The sequence below is a fragment of the Callithrix jacchus genome, chromosome 8 (assembly GCF_049354715.1).
Source record: "Callithrix jacchus isolate 240 chromosome 8, calJac240_pri, whole genome shotgun sequence".
Classification (NCBI taxonomy): Eukaryota; Metazoa; Chordata; class Mammalia; order Primates; family Cebidae; genus Callithrix; species Callithrix jacchus.
Window position 1 is genome coordinate 26,924,517 of NC_133509.1, and position 7,908 is coordinate 26,932,424.

Below are 7,908 nucleotides of genomic sequence, written 5' to 3' on the forward strand. Positions count from 1 at the left end.
CACATTCTTCTCAGCACCACATCACACCTACTCTAAAATTGACCACATAATTGGAAGTAAAGCACTGCTCAACAAATGCAAAACAACTGAAATTATAACAAACAGCCTCTTAGACCATAGTGCAATCAAGTTAGAACTCAGAATTCAGAAACCAACCCAGAACCGCACAGCTTCATGGAAACTGAACAACTGGCTCTTGAATGTTGACTGGGTAAACAATGAAATGAAGGCAGAAATAAAGAAGTTCTTCGAAACCAATGAGAACGAAGACACAACATGCCAGAATCGCTGGGACACATTTAAAGCAGTCTCTAGAGGAAAGTATATAGCAATAAGTGCCCATATGAGGAGAATGGAGAGATCCAAAATTGACACCCTATCATCAAAATTGAAAGAGCTAGAGGAGCAAGATCAAAAAACTCAAAACCCAGCAGAAAACAAGAAATAACTAAGATCAGAGCTGAACTGAAGGAGATTGAGACACGAAAAGCCCTCCAAAAAATCAATAAATCCAAGAGCTGGTTTTTTGAAAAGATCAACAAAATAGACCACTAGCCAGATTGATTAAAAATAAAAGAGAGAACAACCAAATAGATGCAATAAAAAATGATGAAGGGGAAATCACCACAGACTCCACAGAAATTCAAACCATCTTCAGATAATATTACAAATAACTCTATGCACATAAACTAGTAAACCTGGAAGAAATGGATAAATTCCTGAACTCCTGTGTCCTCCCAAGCCTAAACCAGGAGGAAGCCGAAACTATGAATAGACCAATAACAAGGTCAGAAGTCGAGGCAGCAATTAAGCGCCTACCACACAAAAAAAGCCCAGGTCCAGATGGGTTCACAGCCAAATTCTACCAGACACACAAAGAGGAGCTGGTACCATTCCTTCTAAAACTATTCCAAATAATCCAAAAAGAGGGAATCCTTCCCAAATCATTTTATGAGACCAACGTCATCCTGGTACTGAAACCTGGCATAGACCCAACAAGAAAAGAAAACTTCAGGCCAATATCCATGATGAACATAGATGCAAAAATCTTCAATAAAATATTGGCAAGCTGAATGCAACAGCAAATCAAAAAACTTATTCATCATGATCCAGTAGGATTCATCCCAGGGATGCAAGGCTGGTTCAACATATGCAAGTCTATCAATGTAATTCACCACATAAACAGAACCAAAAACAAAAACCACATGATTATCTCAATCGACGCAGAGAAGGCATTTGATAAAATTCAACAGCCATTTATGCTAAAAACCCTCAATAAACTCGGTATCGATGGAACGTATCTCAAAATAATAAAAGCTATTTATGACAAACCAACAGCCAATATCATACTGAATGGGCAAAAACTGGAAGCTTTCCCTTTGAAATCCGGCACTAGACAAGGATGCCCTCTTTCACCACTCCTATTCAATATAGTACTGGAAGTTCTAGCCAGAGCAATCAGGCAAGAAAAAGAAATAAAGGGTATTCAAATAGGAAAGGTGGAAGCCAAATTGTCTCTATTTGCAGACGACATGATAGTATACCTAGAAGACCCCATCGCCTCAGTCCAAAAACTCCTGAAACTGATAAGCAACTTCAGCAAAGTCTCAGGATATAAAATCAATGTGCAAAAATCGCAAGCATTCGTCTACACCAATAACAGACTTAAAGAAAGCCAAATCAAGAACGAACTGCCATTCACAATTGCTACAAATGAATAAAATACCTTGGAATACAACTCACAAGGAACGTAAGAGACCTCTTCAAGGAGAACTACAAACCACTATTCAATGAAATCAAAGAGGACACAAACAGATGGAGAAACATTCCATATTCATGGTTAGAAAGAATTAATATCGTGAAAATGGCTATACTGCCCAATGTAATTTACAGAATCAATGCTATTCCCTTCAAGCTACCATTGACTTTCTTCACAGAACTAGAAAAAAACACCATGAACTTCATATGGAACCAAAAGAGAGCCCGCATAGCCAAGTCAATTCTAAGCAAAAAGAACACAGCGGGGGGCATCACACTACCGGATTTCAAACTATACTACAAGGCTACAGTAATCAAAACAGCATGGTACTGGTACCAAAACAGAGATATAGACCAATGGAACAAAACAGAGGCACCGGAGGCAACACAACATATCTACAACTATACAATATTTGATAAACCTGACAAAAACAAGCAATGGGGAAAGGATTCCCTATTTAAAAAATGGTGTTGGGAAAACTGGCTAGCCATGTGCAGAAAGCAGAAACTGGACCCCTTCCTGACACCTTACACTAAAATTAACTCCAGATGGATTAAAGACTTAAACATAAGACCTGGCACGATAAAAACCCTAGAAGGAAATGTAGGCAAAACTATCCAGGACATAGGAGTAGGCAAGGACTTCATGAACAAAACACCAAAAGCATTGGCAACAAAAGCCAAAATAGACAAATGGGACCTAATGAAACTCCACAGCTTCTGCACGGCAAAAGAAACAGTCACTAGAGTGAATCAGCAACCAACAGAATCGGAAAAAATGTTTGCAGCTTACCCATCTGACAAAGGGCTGATATCCAGAATTTACAAAGAACTCAAACAGATTTACAGGAAAAAACAAACAAACCCATTCAAAAGTGGGCAAAGGATATGAACAGACACTTTACGAAAGAAGACATATATGAGGCCAACAATCATATGAAAAAATGCTCATCGTCACTGGTCATCAGAGAGATGCAAATCAAAACCACATTGAGATACCATCTCACACCAGTTAGAATGGCGATCATTAAAAAATCTGGAGACAACAGATGCTGGAGAGGATGTGGAGAAAAAGGAACACTTTTACACTGCTGGTGGGAGTGTAAATTAGTTCAACCATTGTGGAAGACAGTGTGGCGATTCCTCAAGGCCTTAGAAATAGAAATTCCATTTGACCCAGCAATCCCATTACTGGGTATATACCCAAAGGACTATAAATCTTTATACTATAAGGACACATGCACATGAATGTTCATTGCAGCACTGTTTACAATAGCAAAGACCTGGAATCAACCCAAATGCCCATTGATGATAGATTGTATTGGGAAAATGTGGCACATATACACCATGGAATATTATGCAGCAATCAGAAGTGATGAGTTCGTGTCATTTGTAGGCACATGGATGAATCTGGAGAACATCATCCTCAGCAAACTGACACAAGAACAGAAAATGAAACACCACATATTCTCGCTCATAGGCGGGTGATGAAAGATGAGAACACATGGACACAGAGAGGGGAGTACTAAACACTGGGGTCTATTGGGGGGAAAAGGGGAGGGCCAGTGGGATGGGGAGGTGGGGTGGGATAGCCTGGGGAGAAATGCCAAATGTGGTTTAAGGGGAGAAAGCAAACAAAACACACTGCCATGTGTGTACCTATGCAGCTGTATTGCATGCTCTGCACATGTACCCCAAAACCTAAAATGCAATTAAAAATAAATAAATAAATAAAAAACAATAGTCCTGAGTTAAAAACAGCCCTGGAAATTTGTTATTTTATCAAATCAGTGAGGTATAAATTCTATCATATATATCATTAAAAAGATAACTGTGTATATAGTCACTCAAATATTACAAATGTTGTGAGTTGGGGGCTTAAATAGTATATTCCACTTCTTTGTTTCTTCATCTGCAAAACCAGAGTGCTAAGTTTAATTTTCAACTGCAAAATTTAATCTTTGAGGATTGGAACAAACTCAACCCACAGGAACAAAATTATGTTTACAGTTACTCAGCTGAACTGCTGTTCCAAATATAATTTTCATTAATGAGGGAAATAATAAGCACTGAACATTTAAATGTTTTTAAAAATGCTTATTTGTTTTCTGTTCTCTCATTCTCTTTCCAAAGGGGCACTAATTTATTGTCTTCAAATATCTGGATGATTAAATTTACCGACAAAACCTTTGACTATTATGTGGACAAATTTGAAGCAGGATGAGTTATCTCTCAGATGTCAGAAAATTACCCATGATGTCACTTTCGAAAGACACAATCTTGAAGCAGGAAGAACAGAAAATAAAACACACAGATAACTGCATGCGCTCTCTCTCTCTCCCTCTCTCTCTCTCTTTCTCTCTCTCTCTCTCATACTCACTCACTATTCTATGAAGCCTATAAGTAAATGTAGAGGTCCACTTTATAAACTGAATCTCTAGATATTACTTCTTAGACAAATGATTTTTGACAGTGAACTAAACCCATCAATGACTGAAAAATACTTTATGGAGTATAAAATCAAATGTCATCAATGAGGACTTATTCAGCTCAAGGCAAATAAGTTGTAGTATACTTCTGAAGACAAGAGACTTCATGAAGTGTCAACAAATTTAATGACACAAACTAGGTTAACAACCTTCTGATAAGCCTGTAGGGATCATCTATAACGATTAAAAAAGGAATTATTGGTAATTGGGATATTATCTATTTTTATATAAATTGAGATTTTACAGAAAATCCTGAAAACATTAGGCAAACTAGATATTCTTGCAAAGTGTTTATTTTAAATAATACAAGTTAATATGTTTTATTATTTTTGATCAAAAGAATTGTTTTATTGTAGGTCTCATGCATTTATTTAATTCAAACTTTATATTTTTCAACTAATTTTCCTTTCTCAGTAAATCTCACAAATGTTTCATACTGGGAAGTTATGTGGCAAAGACAAAACATGAACTTTTAGACAAACCTAGCTCTGTTATTTAAACACTTGTTTGACCTTGGACAAAGTACTCTTTTTTTTGTGCCTCAACTTCCACACATTGAAGATGAGGATTATGTGTCATCTGTTGTCAGAAATAAACGAAGTAATACAAATGCTTTGTAGATGCTTGATAATGAAAGTTTTTCTTTTTGTAAAAAAAAGGTAAAATTCCCATAACTTTGTGATTCTCTGTAATTTATTGCAAACTTTTACATTGGTATGTTAGGGCTATGAGATTTTCTTTTTTTTTTTTCTTTACTTGAAAAACATACAGCATGCCACGTATTTAAGTCAGCTATGGCTAGCAATTACTTGTTACTGTTAGTAATCACTTGCTTTTATACCCTGACTTGCATTGTTATTTTCAATATTTCAGGGCAAAAGAGAGATTTTGTGAGAAAAGGAGGGAAAAAAACCAACCAGTAGGAGGATTGTCTTTCCTGTGCATGCCTTTTTCATTTCCTGTTCTATTTTTATTTTGTATTATTTTACGTGCTGTATTATTTTCATTCTTTTTAACTTTCATCACCAGGAAAGGATGCAGGCTTCCTTCTGACCTTGGCTTCCCACTCAGTTTACCTGCAGCATTTGTCATATTAGTGGTGTGATATAGTCCTTAACTGCAGATTCCTCTTTCAGTTCTGCAGCTGTTTTACTTCCTGTCATCAGCAGTAGTTATTTTAAATAGAGTCGATATTATGGCCTGTATTTTGATATTACCTCTACCATATATATATATATATATATATATATATATATATATTATTTTTTATTTCAGCTTTCTTGCTTGTGTGGGTTGAAAAATGTGAGATACAAGATTCTAAGAAATAGGAATGAATCTAGAAAATAAACTATAGTTCAGACTACATTTCTGTTTATACTTTTAAGGTATTCACTTTGAGCCTCCGCCCCGCCATGGACCCGGCTCCCGGCACCCTGATCTCCTCGCCGCCATGCCCGCGCTCCTGGGCGTCCCACAGGCGGAGGTGCTGGAGGACGTGTTGCGGGAGCAGTTCGGGCCGCTGCCCCAGCTGGCTGCCATCTGCCGGCTCAAACGGCTGCCCTCAGGTGGCTACTCTTCCACCGAAGACCTCCAGTTGGTGCTGGAGTGGCGGTGCATGGCCAACACTAAGGAGCGCGAGCGGATAAAAAATCTCAACTGTGGTTTTGCCAAATTGAAGGCACTTGTGCCATTTCTTCCCCAAAGCAGGAAGCCCAGCAAAGCTGATATTCTTAAAGGCACAACTGAATATATATACAAGTTCTCAGTCATGTTTTGGAAGAAGCTGAAGACTCAGAGAAACAAGACCTAGATGAGCAGAGCTTGGTAGCAGCACTTCTGAACCACCTATATCCTCCGCTAGAGAGCTATCAAGAAACATCATCCAAGGTATAGGCTGTGCTTTCAGCTTGAAGAATGAAGAGGAAGAGCTTTGGGCAGATGGCGGCAGTGGTGAGCCCGCACATTCTCATCACCAGAGTGTTGTCTACAATTGGAGTCATGTCCCCAACCAGAAGTCTGGATAGAGTCCCAGAAGTAGAACTCCTGAGTCACAGACTTCCACAAGTATGAAAAATGAAAGGCCCAGGGTTACCTTCTAGAAACAAATAAATGCAGTCTTGAAATTTAAAAAAAAAAAAGTATTCACTTTAAGACCCTGCCAGTGGCACATGTCCTCTAATAAACCTGATGACTAGTTGGAGCCCAGTTAAAAAGAATCCTTCATTAGCTGGAATTTATCCCCAGGTGATAGAAGAGTAAGAGAATGAGGTTAATTATATGAGTTTATGCTTGCATTAGTGATTTTCACACTAACAGCATTCAGAAATTTTTTTTGGCAAAAAACAAAAATATCGATCCACTTCATATCCCATAATTACATGCAATGTGTCATATTGTATAGCACTTCAGTCAAACTCATACCACCTTCCTTCTCTCCCCTGGGTGCCCTGGGTGTTCATTTTCCTCCTCTCTGCAGCCCTAGAACTTAAATAATATTCCTTTCATAGTGTTATATAGCTAGCCTAGAGTTAGAACTTGTACACTGCCATTTTATAAAACGGACAAAACTGTTTCTATTCTCCTCACAAGGACTGCCAACCTTGGTTTCTGTAACCTGCTAATTTACTTTGCAAAAAGGTAAAGCTGTATACTTCCCTTTATCTGTAACTGCCAGAATTGCTGGCCTTTGATTATCGGTAATGGCCAGAGTAAGCACCCCCGAATAATTCCCTTCTGGCACCAAGTAACTCCCACCCAGACGATGTGTAAGCAAATGGTTACGTTAAGTTTTGCAAATCTCTCCCCTAGCCCTTGGAATGTCCGAAGCCCATCACCCTCCTCTCCTACCCAGGAGGTGATTTACAGCCCACTGAGATATCTGAAGGTTTTCATCTCTGCTCCTTATCCCTGCTCCCAAAGTAGTTTAGTGGGTATAAAAAGGTCTTGTCTCTCTTTTTTGGGGCCACGGGTTGGAGAGACGTGAGTCCTCCATGGTCACCGGCAGTAAACCCTGCAATTTGGCATACTTTTGTTCTGGTGTTGACTTTCTGTGCTCAGTCCGGTATAACACATAGCATTGATTAAATGGTGATGCTATAGTTTCTAATTCCAGATACAGAATCACTTTGTAGACCCCATGGTACTCTGAATTACCTTGTGGTTAGGGAACTTCTTTTTTTTTTTTTTTCAAATCGCAAAGTATAGAAGGAATAACTGATGCATGGTTATTAACAAAGATGTTGACTACAAATAGAAAATGGTACAGGGGTTCTGGATAACCTTAGAAAAAGACAGTAAAGCACTTCAGTATGGTAATTCAATTTTTAAAAAGCCTATTTTGGAAGTTAAATAGTTCAAGAGTTTGAAAAAATGATGTTTTCTAATAATCCCAGAAAATTTGTTCAACCAGAATATTTCATTCTCAGTGCATGTCAGTTATCTTCTTATATAAAATAGAGAGCATATTTGACAGAAAATGTGGGAGAATTTTCTAAAGTAGCTGAATGCTGTCTTAAAGTGGGCCTCTGCATGAAGTTTTCTTGCATTCAAATTCACAAACCAAGCAAAGCCAAGTGCCTGACTAACACAGGGTACTGGATATGGAGAGCATACTTGTCTTGTTTAGTGAAAAGAATGGCAAAAGAGGGATGAAATATTATAA

General features: G+C 38.1%; 1 pseudogene; it reads left to right on the forward strand.

Annotated features, from left to right (window-relative positions):
* Window positions 1-5,659: 5,659 nt before the first annotated feature.
* Window positions 5,660-6,317, forward strand: LOC100400183 (factor in the germline alpha pseudogene; annotated as a pseudogene).
* Window positions 6,318-7,908: the final 1,591 nt, after the last annotated feature.